Genomic DNA, 18743 nt, shown 5'->3' with positions numbered 1-18743 from the left:
TTCCAAGCAACCTAGCACAGACCATGCTCTTGATGTCCGTATCTAAGATCTTGACATTTTTATGTCCTTCCCAAGCACCTAGCTACACACCTTCATGAATGAAACTCTTGCTTCACACGTAGTGACAATTAACACTTCACAATACCAGCAACAAACCCCTCAGCGGCTATAAGTGCCCGGTGCAACTTAACACTAATGACTGCCGGCTGCTATTGCAAGTAATAAAAGAATAATAGTAATTAGCAGCCAGTCCTATAAAATGAAGACGCATCTAGAAAAGCTTTCATGAGACAAAATCTCTTGCTCCACAGAGATTTATCCCAACAAAGTTTATCAAACGCATTAATAATGTTTACTTTTGAATAACTTTACTGCTGAGAAACATCAACTGTCCCAAGCTCCAAGGAAAGTAGAGGCCCCGCCCCATGCCCCATGACTGCAAGAAGGTACTGCAACAGTTCCTCATTCTGCAGCTGAGAAGAGCTGATACAGCCAAATGTAGAGACACACTCATTCAGCATTCTTTGTATGTAATTCGGAGCTATGTGGAAGACCTCTACTCCCCATGCCTCAGCCTGATTAACCCCAAATCCTCACTGATTCCCAGGGCCGGATCTAGGGTTGCCGGTGCCCAGGGCAACCCAAGTCCGGCTCCTTGCACATAGCACATGCGCGCGCTCCTAGTGCTGCGTGATGACGAATGGCACGCGTGATGATGAACGGTGGGGCAGGCGAAAGGCAGCGCGGGGGGGGGGGGGCTGGGAGGCCGCCTGTGCGCTCCCAGCAGCTGGCAGCTGCGCCCGGCGCCCCCTCCTTGGCGGTGCCGGGGGCAGACTACCCCCCTGACCCCCCTGCCTTGCTTTCTTTTAGACATCAGGCCAAGCATTTCTGTTCACCTTAAAGAGTTTTTTTAAAAACACTGTTAAAAGCTGGAAACTTATTTTAAACTGTCAATAGTCTGTTTTTAATGCTGGACTTTTTAATGCTGGGTTTTAATTAATATCTTTTAATGCTTTGTTTTTATTATAGTTATTTTGAAAGGACCCTTTAGTTGGTTCCTGGAGAGGAACATTTTTCTAAATAAAAAATTAATAAGGTATCATTTGGTGATCACTTATACATCTATTCCATTCCTGCAAATAGGTCAGTTTTGGATTGTTCCATAATAAAACACCAGCCAATGAAGAAACATCCAAACTTTAGCCTGCTCAAAAAGACAATTACTGAATACTTCCTCTAAACCACAGATCACTACATACAGCCAATACTGGATGGCAAGGTCAGTTGTCTAAACATCCACTTGTTCCCGCCTCTTGTCATTGGCCACAGTGTGCCTGGGAATCCCAGTCCTCCATTCCTCCCAGTCTCTGAGTTGGAGAAATACATGGCTACAAGATTTTCAGTTCAAGGTCATTTAAATAATGGTGACATCGCTTGACACATTCTACCCATTGCATTACAAGTTTTCAAGAATGCAAAAACCAGGGCCGTTTCCACACTACTCACCTTCATCCAGAATGCTGCGGAACGTCGCAAAAAACCCGCAGAAGATAGCGTCTTCTCGCGCGAGTTTTTCACGACGTTCCACAGCGTTCCAGATGAATGTGACTAGTGTGGAAACGGCCCAGCTTTAAGATAGACAAAGGTCGTTTTCACACTACTAACCTGCTTCCGTAACGTTGCGAAACGTCACGCAAAAAACACGGACGATAGCGTCCTCTTCCGAGAGTTTTGTGCGACATCGCACAAAACTCTCGCGAGAAGACGCTATCTTCCGCGTTTTTTGCGTGACGTTTCACAATGTTACGGAAGCAGGTTAGTAGTGTGAAAACAGCCAAACCCAAAGATAGCAATTGCTAAGGTTACTCAAAGGAAAAAGGAGTTCAAGATAGTGTTCTTTTCCTACAGCCATATAAATCCTGTTTCCAAAACTGAACCTTCCAGCCTTCTAACTAGATGTTTACCCCACCTCCCTCACCCACGTATATACAGACAATAGGATTCTCATCTGTGGAAGGGAAATTAAGATGACAACTTTTTTTCTTACTCACAGATATCTTTAAAAAAATAATCCTTTAAACTACCCTTCTTTATTGGTCCCAGATGTAAAACTCCCTTTAGAAAATAAAGATCTATAACAATTTTCAAAGCCATGCCACGTAATTAATGTCACATTTATCTTTTCAGCAGTGGAGATAAAAAGAACCCATTTATCCATGTCCTCATTACTTTTATTCTCCTTTTAAATCCAGTATTTAAACAAAAAACAGAGGGGGATCTGAAAGGCGGGGAGGAATGTTTGATTTTCCTTTACCCGACACCATGATAGACCACCACCTACTTTCTGCAGCTCCGTCCAGCAGTGGACTACAGATGGTTAAGTTTTCATCATCATCCTCTCATGTAGCCCCTCCTCACTGAAAAATGCAATAAATACTTGGCTCAAAGAAAAAGTTAAACACCCAGAAATTGTTTTGCTATGAGTTTCTTCCAGTTTTGACATGCACCTAGTCTTAAAGGGTCTGTTGTGAAGAAAAGATACACCATACAACTTTGAAAATGATATTGTATACACTAAATGCAACACACATTTTTCAGGCTCACCGTATGGAACCATGCTGTAGACACATTAGTTAATGCTGACAGCATAACCATATTCATTTCTAATATTCCTTTTTGCAGTCCAGGTTAGTAGCAGCAGTACAAGCAACCGATTTCTGAAGTCTCTGTCCCGATAATATGTTTGCAGGTGACAACTCTACCAAATATGTCCTCTGTATAAAACGGTGAATTTACCTCAAACACTTTGAATAAGGGAATGGAATCTTCCCCTCCAAGTTCACTTTTGGAGACAAAAGTCCTAAGCTGCATTCTATATTCATATTCAAATAGGTGGGCATTCACACATTCAACTAATCATTACTCAAAAGGGGGATGGGAGAGAAGACAGAGGAAAGAATTACTGAGGCTGCTAACACAAATGGTACCCTAAATTCCAGCATCTGATAGGCCCAGGAAATCACATGCTAGAAGCTGCACAGATGAAATCGCATGTGAATAGGATTTTACCCAAAGCTGGAGGGGGAGGCAAGAACCAGACAGGTGGGAGAATTAGAGATGGGACCGAACCACGAAAATTCCAAACTGTGCAGTTCGTGGTTCATCGCATTTCACAAACCACAAACCATGAACTTTCATGAACTTGCCCCGGTTCATTCGGTTCATTATCACTTCCGGATCAGCAGAAGGTCTGCAGAGAGCCCATCCCTCTCGTTTCCAAGGAAACTGATTGATCGGCACCAGGCTGTCCATAGTGACAAACTGAAATACGAACCAAACGAACTGGGCTAAATTCATCATGGTTCATGAGAAATGAGCTCCCACGAACCACTGGTTCGAGCACCACAAACCAACCCGTTTCGTGACAAACTTCGGTTCATATTTTGGTTCGTACCCACCTCTAGGGAGAATATTCTATTTTCCACACTTGGCATCCCAGAGACAGTGGGAGTCTTTGTTAATTGCCAAATGGGCCAACATAACATTGCCCCATTCTTAACCACAAGCTCAGAAATCAGGAGAATATTGTATGATCACACGGGGAATGAGATGATGCCCACAGTTCCACCACATATGATTGGTTTTCTACTCCAGTTATCTTTCAAAAAGAAAAGAGAATTTCAAGAAGGTGATAACAGATTTATCAACTCTGTCTCCAGCTACCACCACCTTGCCACCAGCTCTGACTTCCTCCCGTTTCTCTCTTCCTTGTCATCAGTCCCTTGCCACCAGTAGTTTTCCCATGCAATTTTGGGGTCTTCTGCCAGCAGACCAAAATAGCACACAAACACCTTCAGTTTGCTTTCTGCGATCTCTGCACCTGTATAGATATCACTGCTTTTTTGAATTATTACAAATTATTTTTGTAGGAAATAAGGCCTTTTTGTGGTGAACCTGGGGTTTCCTATGGTGTGCGTTACCCTACATCTTAACTTATAGCTTCACTTTCCAATCAGTAGCCAGCCCTTTGCTAACAGATGTGATGCTTAAAAATTAAACTTTTTGTAAGGAAGAATATTTTTCTCGTCTTTTTCCAAAAGCACAACAGAAGATCAGCATTCCTGTTCAATATAGAAACAAAAACAAAAAAAACTTCCAAAATGTGAAGTAAAAAACATTTTTTTGCACACCAATAATTTATTTTTAAGGAGTTGTTTTTAGCTGCAGACATATACAACTGTAAAATACACTGGAATGTAAATTTTTTTTTTACACTGCTACATTTCTAGGCACCATGGGAACTGGGCACCTGGGATCTATTGGACCTATTCTTCCTTATTTTTTAAACAACAGAACACAGCTTAGCAAACTCTTGGGCGCCAAACAGTACTAGACATTTCATCATGGCGCCTACTGCCCAACATTTTCAGAAAACTTGAACCCTTCATCTCTTAGTTCCTGTTCCTCCTCATTCCAGCTGTAAATCTGAACGATGCAGCTGGCTCCAGGCTCTGCTCCACCCCAACACTAAGGAAGGGGCAGAGCTTTCTGAAGCTAGCCAAGTGCTTCTGAGTGCATTGGCGAAGAGAGAGGGAGAGGACAAGGGTTGTCAGCAGGAGCAGCAGACGAGCTAAGAGATGAAGAGTTGGCATTTTTTTAAAAACTGTTTCCTCCCAGTAGCTCCCAAAATGAGGGAAGGGTCTCCACTAGCTCCAGAACACTCCTCCCCATCCTGATTGTTGGGGTGAGGCAGAGCTTTCCAAGCTAGCTGAGTCCCTCTGCTTATGGTCAGAGAGGGGGGAAAGAAGTGAAGAAGAGATGCAGGGAACAACAGCAGCCAAGCTCAGAGATGCACGCCTTTCGTCTCGTAGCTTGGCTACCCCTGCGCCATTCAGCTCTTGCCCACTGCCACACCTTTCACAGCATGAATAATGCAATACCTCTTCAGGACGCCAACATATTCCACTGCTTAAGGTACACTAATGCAATACAAATGCATCTGCAGCTTTGTTAACATTGGAGGGTGATCCCTTCCGCACCGCTTGGAATTCACCCAAACTTCTTCCAAACACATACCTGAGTGAGGAAGGGTAACTCTGCTTCAAAAACAGAATGAGAGTTAAAGGTAGGCTGGGAGGCTGATATCCTTTGACAAACTCCACCCCACCCCTGCCAAAGAGCTATTCAGCCTTTTAGATGCAAATAAAAGTACTCTAAAAGTTGCCAATTTTCACATTTGGTCTTGAGCCTCGCAATTCTGTGATACTAAATCAAGACCAGCTGCTGAAACTATAAGAGTCTCGACATGTATTCTGTTCTTTTTTTTTTTTAACTGTTTCCCAACCAACTGACATGGCTTCCCATAATAGCATGATAGTCCGATTGTAATGGAGCTAAAAGACTGTAAAACCACAATATGTTAAAGGCCCTCATATTTTACTTTAACAGACTGTTTAAAAGCAATCTGAACTTTTCAGGCAAACTTAATTGGGTTCTGACACTTTGCCACAAGCCATCATGCATCTTTTGTTTAGAAGGAAATTATAGGCAGGATTCTTGGCATTGCAATTACTTTCATGACTATCAAAGTACCCAAATCTTCGTACCCCCAGTTTGTTCCTGCTTTAAAATACTTTGGTGCGAACCTGAGCGAGTCTTTATGAAAGCACAGTGGAAAACAGAGCCGCATTTCATCTTCTGGATGAGAGCCACGTTCTACCACACAAGAACCACCGAGAACAGATCCCTTTGGAATCTCTCTGGATGAGAGCTGCTTCCTATTATTGGACCTGGGCAGCCCTTGCCTTTATTCCCCCAAAGCCGCTACTGGCATCCCTTGAAAGTAACGGCCCAAGAAAATCCTAGCAGTGAGCACAGCGAAATATGTCCTTATCTTAGAAAAACAAAACATGAAAAGTCCAGTCACCCACCAATGACGCTATTGCAAATCTGCTGTAATCTGACCAAGCCGTCTCTCTGTAAAGAGCTAGTCAGTCCCAACCAGGGCTTTTTTTCAGGGGGAACACGGGGGAACGGAGTTCCGGAACCTCTTGAAAATGGTCACATGGCTGGTGGCCCTGCCCCCTGATCTCCAGACAGAGGGGAGTTGAGATTGCCCTCCGCGCCGGCGGCTGGATTTATTGAGTTAAGCCATCTCATTTTGGGTCTTCCTCTTTTCCTACAGACTTCCATCTTCCCTAGCATTACTGCGTTTTCCATTGAGTCGTGTCTTCTTGTGATGTGACCCAAGTACGATGGCCTCAGTTTTGTCATTTTAGCTTCTAAGAAGAAAGGCTTGATTTGATCTAGACTCCACTTATCTGTTTTTTTGGTGTTAACTAGTGTAAATTTTTTGCTTACCAATCTCTGTGTCTCAAAGCTTAAAAATTATTGTCACCATTCTTAACTCTACCCCTTGCTTATTTTCGTGTATTTCCATCATGCCCTACTCATCTGCTTCTCTTCTTCTATCATTCTATATTAATATTAAACTTTTCAGTCCCGTCATGATCTTGCCCTTCCGTATCTTTGTTGCTTACAATCTGTTCCCTTGCTTTGTGCTCCAGTTCAAACACAAAGCCTCCACTGCTGTGCTATCAGGCTCCCTCATAAATTCTTCCACGTCAAGCACTCACTCTTGAGATGTCCAGCGTGCTTCCTCTTTGTCGGTGAATTTATTTTAAAACTCTCTCTTTTCTTCCTGCATTCCCTCTTGGTGATGTTCTGTTTTGATTTTTGAGATTCTTTTCTAATTGCTTATTTAATTGATTTTGTGGGGGGGGGGGTGTCCCCCGGTAACTCTTTGCTTTCCTTTAACCCCTTTCCGCTGGTGTCCATGGCCAAGGTTCAATTAGAACCAGAAATTTCCCCATCTCAGAGCCAAGCTACAAGTGACTTTTTTCTCGTGGACAACACTTGATCGTTTTCGCAAGTTTTCCTGGGCACTGAAGTCCCAGTGTCCTTCCCCTCTCTGTTAGAATCGCTGCCTGAAGAGCCAGAGAAAGCCGGCTGCAGCAGCAGCTTTTGCAAACCGTTCCTCCAGTCACAAGGCTGCTCTCAACGATCTTTGGGGGGTGGGCAGCTGCAGCTTTCTCCCTGAGCGTCTTGCTCCCCGGGAGCTGCTCTGGATTTGCAAAAGCTGCTGCTGCAGCCGGCTTTCTCTGGCTCTTCAGGCAGCGATTCTAACAGAGAGGGGAAGGACACTGGGACTTCAGTGCCCAGGAAAACTTGCGAAAACGATCAAGTGTTGTCCACGTGAAAAAAGTCACTTGTAGCTTGGCTCTGAGATGGGGAAATTTCTGGTGCTAATTGAACCTTGGCCATGGACACCAGCGGAAAGGGGTTAAAGGAAAGCAAAGAGTTACCGGGGGACACCCCCCCACACACAAAATCAATTAAATAAGCAATTAGAAAAGACTCTCAAGAATCAAAACAGAACATCACCAAGAGGGAACGCAGTGCCCAGGAAAACTTCAGTGCCCAGGAAAACTTGCGAAAACGATCAAGTGTTGTCCCCGTGAAAAAAGTCATTTGTAGCTTGCCTCTCACTCTTTCAGCTATTGCACTCCATCTAGTGCAGAATGATGTAAGATGCTTTGGGTCCCCACTGGGGAGAAAAGAAGGGTAAAAATGTACTAAAATAAATAAATAACCTGGTATAGTAGTTCGAGTGTCAGACTTGGCTTGCCCAGATTCTAATCCCACTCTGCCATGGAAGCCTGCTGAGTGACCTTGGGCCAGTAACCGAGAATCAGCCTATGCTACATCACAGGGTTGCATGAGGATAAAATGGAGCAGAGGAGAAGGATGCACGCTGCTTTGGGGTCCCCAGGAGGGGGAGGTAGGGCACAAATAAAGCAAATAAAATTTAAAAACAGAAATTGTTTTTAAAATGGAAGATTATAACAACAACATAGATGTCCTCCTTTAAGGTTGCAAAATAGAAAAGAATCCAGTAGCGCCTTTAAGACTAACCCACTTTACTGTAGCGTAAGCTTTCGAGAATCACAATTCTCTTCATCAGATGCATGATGAAGAGAGCTGTGATTCTCGAAAGCTTACGCTACAGTAAAGTGGGTTAGTCTTAAAGGTGCTACTGGACTCTTTTCTGTTTTGCTACTACAGACTGACGCGGCTAACTCCTCTGGATCCTTTAAGGTTACTTCTCAGAAACCAGATTAGAGTTAGTAATTTGACCACGCAGAAAGGTCTGGTGACTTGAGCCATCAAATACTGTCACACAGCTTTATTAGAACCCAGTATTATTCAAGTGTGATCATTACACTAATTACAAAAATTAGTTAATTTCATCATTTTCTAAAAAATAAAAATTTTCAGAGGTAATGAATAATTCTATATTTTTAAACATGGTGAGGATTATCTAAGTGTGAAAAAGTCACTGAACAATTCTTTTGGGCTGAGTGAGCGTATAAATTTATTGTTGCAAATTTATTGTTAAGATGAGCATTTCCTTGGCTCAAGTTCCAGCTTTCTCTTCTCTGGATATGATGACATCTTACCTCTCCTCAAATGATTTCTTTGTCTCTGAAGTGGATGCCGCATGCAACAGCAATTTGGAGACTTTCCCAGATGACTAATTTCTTGCCCCTTGATGCTGTACTCACACGAGTCCTGGACTAACATCAGTAGGAAAAGATCCCATCCAGATGAAATGGAGGAGAGGCAGGGAGAAGAGCAGTTCTGCTGCAAGCACAGCCTTCCAACAACATTTCTAAGAAGCAAAATACTTAAGACAGCATCGTTGTGGGAGAAAGGGAAGCCTGGTTGGTACTTGTCAACTTTTTTTAAGGGGATGATCACTCCGTACTAGAATGCTCAGCATTCTAAAGAATAGCTTTGCACAAGGTCACAAAATGATGCTGGCAGGAGGAGAGGGCATGTCATGGGTTCCATCTAAAAAGGTGCCTGCGACACTTACACAACACACACTTGACAACACAATCGCAACGGACATGCTAGCTGGCATGAAGTTACATTTTTTTCCAGAACAAGAATATAATAAACCTTTGCGTGATGAGAAAGAGAGATCTCTCCCATCTGCTGAAACAGCTGGAATCAAAATGTTAAATGATAAGATAGCAGGACACGTTTAAAATTACCTGGGTCGGTACTCTGAAGTGCACTCTGCCAGTTTATAAAGCTAGAATGAGAATGAGACCATTTTATTAGATTCAGAATCCGAATAAAAACTGTGATGACCAAAAACAAAACAGCAAAAGTCAGAGACGAATCAAATCAACTTTCTCAATTCTCTTGTTCCTGTTCCCATTGCTTCATCACAAAAACCTTCCAGCACAATAATTACTGAGCCACTTTCTACTTAAGACGAAGAAAAGTTCATTGCCTACCCAACTCTTAATTATTATTTTTTTCATTTGGATAGCCATTCCCTACTTTTCTGTCCAATGGGGACCCGATGTGGCTTACAACGTGGTTCTTCTTTCCTCCCCTTTACCCCCCACATCACACCGGAAGGACTGCCTGCTCTCATATGAACTAACTTACCTACTCACTCCGATTATCTTCAGAAGTTCTGCGTCAGGTGCTCCCACCACCTGAGAACAGACAGTGGCCGTTTTCACGTGTCTTTACATAGCGAAGGCATCTTCATGGTGCGATTACTGATGTCATCATGCCATGTGGTGCAATGACATCAGAAATCGCACCAGGAAGACGCCGTGAGTTTTGCGCTATGTAAAGACGTGTGAAAACAGTCAGAGCCTAGAAAGAGCCTTCTCATGGTACTGAAACTTTGGAACTTTCCGTCTGTCGTCCTCTACCGTTGTCTTCCACCAGAAGATGAAGACTTTTTTGTTTGGCATTCCCCCACTCACTGTTACTGGCCCTCCTCCCTTGTCGTGTTTTTATGTGTGTTTATAAATTTTACTGAATTGTCTAAGAATCTTATATATACTTATGTTTTAAATGCAGTCTTAATGTTTTCATGTTGTAATGTTTTCTACCTCGGGGACCCTATTTGGGTGGAAAGGTGGCACAGAAATGTTAAAATAAACGAACAAACAATCCTGTAAGGTGGGTTAGGCTGAGTGTGTGTGATTGACCCAAGGTCTCCCAGCAAGCTTCCATGGCAAAGTGGAGATTCAAACCTAGATCTTCCCAATTTCAGTCTGCCACTCTAGCGACTACACCATGGTTGCAATGCCACACCACACCACACCACCATATTAATCCCTATTCTTCACTTATCTAAAAGAGCTAATCCAGAAAAAATATTTTTAATAATAAAAGTTTTATTTAAAAAGAAGATAGAAATGGCAGTAGAAAGTGCATAGAAACTTATATAAAATACTAAGCACTGCATTTGAGTTACATTTGAGCTACAACAGAAAAGTATATTCAAAATACGTAACAGCACAACTAGCTTATATAATAGCTCTCTTCCCCTCTCCTTTATTGCTTATATCCAAAATTTCATATCAGTAATTTTAATCACTCATCTCTTCCATATTTTGTCTCTAATTGGGTATGTTCAAGTGTACAGTTCATATTGTGTTGGTGTTTGTATGGCTTATGGCTTCGGCCGGAAAAGCAATAAACATATTATTATTATTTTGTCTCCATATTATGATTACCTTAATTTAGCTTAGTTTTCAACTTTGGTATCTTGCTATTTTAATACTGCAGAATCCACTTGCAACTTCTGCCCTAACAATAACGCACACTTTGCCAAATAAGAGCAGTTGCTCCCCCCCAAAGTCTGTTGCTAATGAGAACTATTTTCAAATATCTTGCACTGATACAAGCCAAGTAACATGCAAGCCTCTTTTCTCCCTGCTGTGTGATAGATTTCCCACTTCCACCCCTCCCTTCCTGCAGAGAGGGAACAGATTGATCCACCTGCTTCACCATATATTAACAGCTGTCTTGCTCCCAGTGCCCAGGCCCTAACCCTGAAGCCAATGCAAACATTTCAGGGATGTACAGGGCTAGCTGACTGACCTCTGGAAAGCTGCCTGCATGTTTCCCTTAGTAGTACCTTCCTGCTTAGCCAGCCTGGAGCCTTCTTAAGCAGCCCCTCCAAGGCTAGTGGGCACACAGCAAAATTAATTATCTGCCTTATTTTCTTCTCTAGAAGATCCAGACTCCACCCTCGGCATCTGTGTTTTAAAGCAACCAGTCTGGACACAGTTGGGTTAAAGACTTCATAATGGAGGAGGGAGGAATTTGCCCCCTCCAACTTTTTGTGCATGTGCTGAAGCTCAGAAAAGCATCCCAAAGAAGAGGCAGCATTAAAGAAAGAGAGAGGCCTTCAGCTCAAATACTATTTATATTGCCAAAAGCTGACTTAAAAAGCAAGTAACTCCTGGAAAAAATAGAAACACAACCTCTTCCTCCTCAGCGCAGGCAAAAATATAGGTGGCGTAGAAACTAGCTGGATACTGAACTTTAGAGGCCTAAGAATGTTCTAAATCTTGGCCAAGTTATGAGGCTAGAACAAGCTGTTCAAAGAAAAAGGCGAGTTAATTTACCAGGTGAGACGCAAGAGATGCACATAGAATGTTGAAAGCTCAAGTGATAACCTCCTGCCAAAATAGATGCCAGTAGTCCCTAGAGGGAACAAAATGGGATGCACTGAAGGACTAGACGTTTCTGATTGTCAAGACACAGGCCTAATCCCACTCTGAATCCAACTAAGCTCTTAGGGGGGAACTAAACGAGACAAGTTACGAGAGTTTGTACAAGTGTCAAAGTTATATGCGGCCTTACATTCACATGCTGGTTTTTTCCACAAGTGGAGCAAGAGTTTGCTAATTTTATAAGACGTCTTGGCTTGTGGTTGCGTTTGCAAGTGTTCAGGCTCATTACTAGATAATCACTAGTACAGAGTGTCAGTTTTGTTCTGTCTCTGCCTCTCTCTCCCATGGTGTTTGTGCCATTCTTGTTCTTGCTCCTATTCACTTGTTCCATCATCCTTTATCTAGTCCACCCCCCACAACACCCCACCCGCCCATTCTGTTAAAAGCTGCAGTGGCCACAAACCACTTTCATTTATTTTCTAACATGAGCTTTCTTTTTCATGATGTTTTAAAATCCCCGCTATTCCAAGGGATAGTTTGCTTGACTGCCTCCTCGTTTTCATGCATTATACCTCGCTTAGCTGTTGCTGGGATAAAATGGAGAGTGTAACCTGAGACTGCGCAATGCTGCTTGTTTGTTTGGCAGGATTTTTAAAAAAAAACTGAGTTATTTGCAGGGCTTTTTTTCAGGGGGAACGCGGTGGAACAGAGTTCTGGAACCTCTTGAAAATGGTCACGTGTCTGGTGGCCCCACCCCCAATCTCCAGACAGAGGGGAGTTGAGATTGCCCTCCGCGCTGCGGAGGGCAATCTCAACTCCCCTCTGTCTGGAGATCAGGGGGCGGGGCCACCGGCCATGTGACCATTTTCTCCAAGGGCAACCCACTGAGTTCCACCACCTCTTTTCCCAGAAAAAAAGCCCTGGTTATTTGGTTGAAATTATGGCAACAGAGGCGTTTCTTCCCTTTCCCACTTCCAAGTGTTAAACAATCCCCGATAAAGCATTTTACATATTGCATTCCTAGAAGACATGAGCTCATGACTGAATAAAGTATTACAGCTGTCCTTTCCTGGTTTTTCATCCGTAACTGTTACAAATGTTCACAAATTTCTAGCTGTATGAAAATACACCTCCTCCCTCATAAACCTGTGTATGTTCCTTTATCATGTTGTCAGTTTTAGATTGTGTTAGAGCAAGGAGCTAAAAAGTGAGTGAGCAGACAGAGAGCTGCAAGCCCCAGCGCCCAGACACTGCACCTGCCATGCTGCTCTCCAACAAAGTGGCCCTGGCATGGATGTTCTGGAAGGAGCGAGCCACGGCAGCGGCAGCTAGTAAAAAGCAAGCAATCTGCCCTGCCCTTCCCACACGCGTGCACAAAGACAAGGTGCAACATGGGATGCCATCCCCTGGTCTCAGAGAAACTGGGACAAAACTTGTGCAAGACTGTTCACAAAATCGAAAATTATGTGACTGCATGTGCAAGTGCACAGAAAACTAATGGGAAAACACGTGTAAGAACTCTTGCACAAACTCATGTAACTCATGACGTCTATTCCCACCTTTCTCCTCACTGAACAGAGTATAATATATGTCATTTATACCTCATCTGGTAACTTTACTTCCCTTTTCTGGTTTTGATTTTCAATATTTTTACTGTATAAAAGGAAAAAGGGAGTACTACCGCAAGCGAGCAAGAGCTAGTCCACAACCACCACTGCATCCTTTTAAAAGACCTTCTGCATGTCCAAGTACTTGAGATAGCTTTCATATTGTATTCAGATATTGGATACACTAAACAAGGGTTCGTCTCCCCTATGCTGTACTGGTGAACAAGTGATCAAAGTCCAAAAGGCAGCCCATTAAAAGCAAGCTGATTCCTCAAGAAGAATTAATTGCTACTGACAAGGAGCCTATTGTAAGTGAACTTGCTAGAGAAAACCCCTCAATCTCTACTACATGCAAGAGAATGAAGAAGGCCTCTTAAGGCCATTTCACTTGAATGATTCGAATTCATCCCTGGACTAGGGAACCACAGTATGGATCACTTCTCCTCTGCATATACCAAATGCCACACACTTGCTCCACTATGCATGCAGAATAAAACAAACTTTTTCTCCTGATGCTAAGCACAATCTCTACAGCAAATGTGGAAACACAGTTCTCAAGAAAGACCCACCTAAGCTCTCATCCAAATGTTTTGGAGGTTTCCGGCAACACAGCTACATTTCTGAAGTCAACCTCAGCATTAGCCAACAGCAATTTTAAAATTTCCCAAACCCTTTAAATGCATGGTTGCCTATAGATTAACTTTCAGGAAACCTGGCAAAATCTAGTGCCTTTTAGAAATGGACCCACAAGTTCTGCCCATCTTTTTTAGTTTGGTGTAATTTTGGTGGGCAGAGAAAAATAACTCCAAGAAATGTTTCTATCTAGAGAAATGCTACTGAAGACTCCCTGGGTATTTCCAGAGACATCAATAACTTAGCAGGAGACGAGGCAGAACGGTCATCGTATTGTATACTCTCAGCCAGGGAGGAGGCCTTCCAGACCGGCTGCCAATACGACAGCTTAATCTTTCCAGGAGCAGCTCCATCTACTAGTCTTTCCACAATTGTGGCTCTCTGCAGATTCTTTATTTGAGCAAGAAGCGATCTTTAAAAAAAAAAATTTGCAAGGCCAAGAGCCGCACAAGGCTGGGAGGAACTGATTTACTATCATATCAACCCCTCATCTCCTTCCAAACAAAGCTCACGTCACTGCGGCTTCCAGGGTCCCAAACTTGCCTCAATGAGGGCTCTTTTCTTCAGCTTTGCAATTCTGCAACCCAATATTTGCGTACAAAGGACAACACTGTTTTTGCAAAACAAGGGTTTGTTTTTGCATCTTCGTCCAAAAGGTCCTTCAGAAAGAGGCGGTGGGGTGTATTAGCCAAAGAAATGACAAGGGAGAGAGGGAGAGATGAGAAGAGAGGGAGAGGAATAGCATAGATTGACCTTTCAGTCCTGGTTTATATTGATACAGCGAGCTAAAGGGGGGGGGAGAGAACTTGTGTTTGAGACTGAGCATTGGCAAGTAAAGGAATGCATTTAAAAAAGCAAGTTGCTGGGAAGGAAATGTGAGATGGGTGACTACAGTTTACCAGCCAATAATGGGTGCTTTTTTCTGCCACATGCTTGGAACTGGGTGCTACAGAGCATGTGACCTTCTGAGAAGTTCTGAGTTTAACACCAGTTTAAGATGCTGAATGAACGGTTATATTATTCCCCCAAAAGAGCTGGGTGCCTGCCAGCCGGCACAGGCCTGTATCATTTTTTTCTCTTCCCTTCTAAAAGAAAAGACAAAAAAAGCCCGTGAATGAAGGAGAGTGATGGAGATGGAGGAGGGAGGGAGAAATCTCCAAAAGGTTGAAAAGAACCCCTCTTTAAACAAAAAAAGAGGGGGGGGCTTAACCATTTGGAAACCAACACAATTAGGAGAAGGATAACTGGCCTCCAACGCGCATTTGTGATTGGAGGACAGCAAGAACCACTGCGGGTTTTAAATAAAGTAAAGCCAAGAAATTCCATGTAGAAAAGTACTCAATACTGACATAACCGCTTGATCCATATAGAAATATAAACTCAGTATGAAGACTAAAAACAAATATATACCAGCATTACTATGAATACAATAACACTAAATGTGCCTCTCCCAGCTCCTCGTGAGGAAACCCCTCTACTTGTGTCAACAGCTTTCACACCCTCTTGCCTCCCCCCAATGTGATCTTTGGCCTTCACTGACCCGATCTCTTGCTTTATACATGAATTGCGCACAATTCAATGAGATTTATTTTGAGCTCTGAAATGCAGAGTATCTCCCAACTTACACAACTAATTGCTTGGTTACATCATAAACAGATTATCAGTTTTTCTGTAAGAAAGAAAGAAGGAAAAAAGATTCCAAGATTTTGGCGGTTTGGTGTCTCCCCGCCCCCCATCAGCTAAAAGCATCAGAGATGGCCATAAACGATACAGGGCATGTGTGACCAAAAACATTCTCCTTTATGAAGATCTGGAAAATAAGCCCAAGCCCCTTGGCTTATGGTACAAGCGCTGTATTCAAGATTTATTGATGATTTCTCTCTCTGGCCAAACAGTCTGGTAACAGCGGTAGGGTTTTGCCTTCCCTGTTCCTGTTTGGCATAATAATAAAAAAATTCCTTCTGAGGTGCAGCAGATTCTTATATTGACCTTATTTGGTGCAGCAGATTCTTATATTGACCTTATTTGGTTATATTGACCTTATTTGGTCATAATTTTTTTACAGCTTGTCCTTCCCTTACCTGATTTTTCGCTTGTCCATACGGCACCGTCTTCATCAGCACAAACATGTATGAATGGTCATGCATGTCAGTCATAGCCATTACTCTTTTTCCAGAAGGAACACTAATTTGCATGACGGGGTATTATTGGACTGCCAGTCCAAGCCACTCCCACATTCCATTATCAACACAGAGAAGGGGGGGCACTCAAATCCCACGCAGAAGGAACCAGTTGCCAAATCAAAAGAGAGACCGTATGTGCCACTCCTATGCAATCCCTGAAACAGGACCAAAAATGTTAACAGGATTCAACCAGCTGGAGCACCAAATGTTTTGTCCAGCCCTCGTTCCATATTTACAACTGTTTTCAGACTTGCTGGTGACTGCTTTCATACCATGCTTGTTTTGATTACAAAGGGCATGATAAATGTCACTAGGCTAAAAGCTAAGCAATTCTGAAAATGTAGTATTTACAGGCCCACCAACGCATACAACCAACAAAACTCCTGTTGCTCTGACTTGTGGGGAGTGCGGAGGATGATCGCCGAGGTCGAATTCTGCAAGGTCATGAGGGAAAGCTCTTGGTAAACCAGTTACCTCCAGTTCACTTCTCCCAGTACATTTCAAAAAAGAAGAGAACCCCTGTAATAAACACTTCGTAGGGAATAAACATTTCACTTCAGCAACGCTTAAAGAGCAATTAAAGAATTACAATTTATAATTGTGTATCTAAAGGTAGGTAAAGGTGCAAGCACTGAGTCATTACTGACCCATGGGGGGATGTCACATCACATTTTCTTGGCAGACTTTTTGTTACAGGGTGGTTTGCCATTGCCTTCCCCAGTCATCTACATTTTACCCCCAGGAAACTGGGTACTCATTTTACCGAACTCGGAAGGCTGGAAGGCTGAGTCAACCTTGAGCCGGCTACTTGAACCCAGCTTCCGCCAGGATCAAACTCAGGTTGTGAGCAGAGCTTGGGCTGCAGTGCTGCCGCTTACCACTCTGCACCACGGGGCTCTAATTGTGTATCTATAAGTGTTTATATAAGGTGCAAGAACAAAATATCAATTAAATTCACAATGATCTACCATCAACATCCTATTACAATTCATAACCTCCAATAACAATATAAATACATAACATCCGTTTCTGACTTCCATTTCCAACCAAAAGGTTCCAGTCTAACAATTAATAAGATATGTCCATATGAGGTACACATTTTCTTCTATTGTTTATTTTTCAGATAGCCAAGCACTGCTATAGCCATATGATTCGGAGACTGTAGTAGCTGTGCAATTCAACAAGAACCCTGGCTTGATCCTTGTTTTGTGAGCTTTCTGAAGAATGCCACAAGCTTTGCTCCATAATCTATAAAATACTAAAATTACATGCCATACAACAATATTCAGAAATAAACTGCTTAAATAAAAATAGGACTCATGTATGATGTCTTTCTTTCATTTTCTAAACAGGAACATTTTAGACAGTATGAATTTTAGATTTTGTATACTTATTTATTGCTAGATAATTATTTAATGTTATTTATTATTGTTATTAATGATTATGCGCATTCTCAATGAATGGAGGTTTGTCTGTCCTGAAAGCTAATGTGCCTTTAAGAGCTATACAAGTGTGAGCATCTGGTATTTAGGAGGATTAGACATGCAGGTGCTCACCTGATTGGTCATTAATATGTTGGTTCCCTTGTTTTGTACCCTTGTATATTTCAGGCAGCAGAATGTTTATTTGTATTTGACTATGTCCTATTTATTAATCCAGTTTTCAGGTACATTTGTTTTAAACTTAAAGGCATAGTAAAAGAATGTCAGCCTGCATTTAGCCTGTGGTGTGATCCCATAACAATGTGACAAATACACACACTGCCCTGCCTCAGCAAAACAAGCCAGACACTAAGCGTTTCACACCACATTCTACGCCTGGTTTTCTATTTGTTTAAATACAGATAACATGCCCACAGCTGCCTTCGACAAAAATCTTCAGCCAAACCTCTATATCAGAAAAGATACAATAAACCCAGTCCAAACTAGAGATGGGCACAAACCATAAAAAACCCGAACCATGAGGTTCATGGTTCGTGGGTTTTCACGAACCAGGAACCACGAACTGGCACGAACTGGGGCAAGTTTACAAACCAGTTCATGGTTCATGGGGTTTAAATGCCCCTTTCTGGCCACTTAGCAGCAGAAGGGGAAAAGGCATTTGACAGTTTAAAGGGCCCTTTCCTGCCTTGCAAGTGGCAGGTCCCTTTAAACTATCAGCTGGCAGGTGGCAGAGGGGGATCCCCCCCTTGCCGCCTGCCAGCTGATAGTTTAAAGGGACCTTCCGTTTGCAACCAGCAGGGCCCTTTAAACTGCCCAAACCCCAGCCTCATTAAAACTATACATGGAAGTCCAGACACTTAGAACTGTGACCATTTCTGCTTTGTAATATAGATGCAAGATTTGGACCCTAGCACCCAAGACATTTCTATAAATTTCCCCAGCACTTTTTCTGGTCCAGATGCTAGATTAAGTTTTATAGTAGGATTCAGAATAATTATGCATTTTAGAGTTGCTAAATGATTATTCCAGTCCCATTGCACACACCTCAACCGGGATAAAGTTCACAAGTCAAAGGCAAATGGAAGCAGGAGAAGGTGGTCAGTGGGATAGTACTCTATGTGGTTTCACAAGATAGCCTGCAGATGCTGCTACCAACATGCAGCTGAGTAATTCACAGGTTCCAGAAGTTGTTTCATCAGACCCAAGCCAAGAAGAGTACTAGACAATGACATCATGATCTTAAATAGTCCTTGAAGGCTTACTCTACTGGTGGAGATATATGGGAATAAAGACTGCACAGCAAAGTAAACACAACAGACA

Source organism: Eublepharis macularius, chromosome 12 (assembly GCF_028583425.1).
Source record: "Eublepharis macularius isolate TG4126 chromosome 12, MPM_Emac_v1.0, whole genome shotgun sequence".
NCBI classification, from domain to species: Eukaryota; Metazoa; Chordata; class Lepidosauria; order Squamata; family Eublepharidae; genus Eublepharis; species Eublepharis macularius.
Note: the sequence above shows the minus strand (reverse complement) of the source record.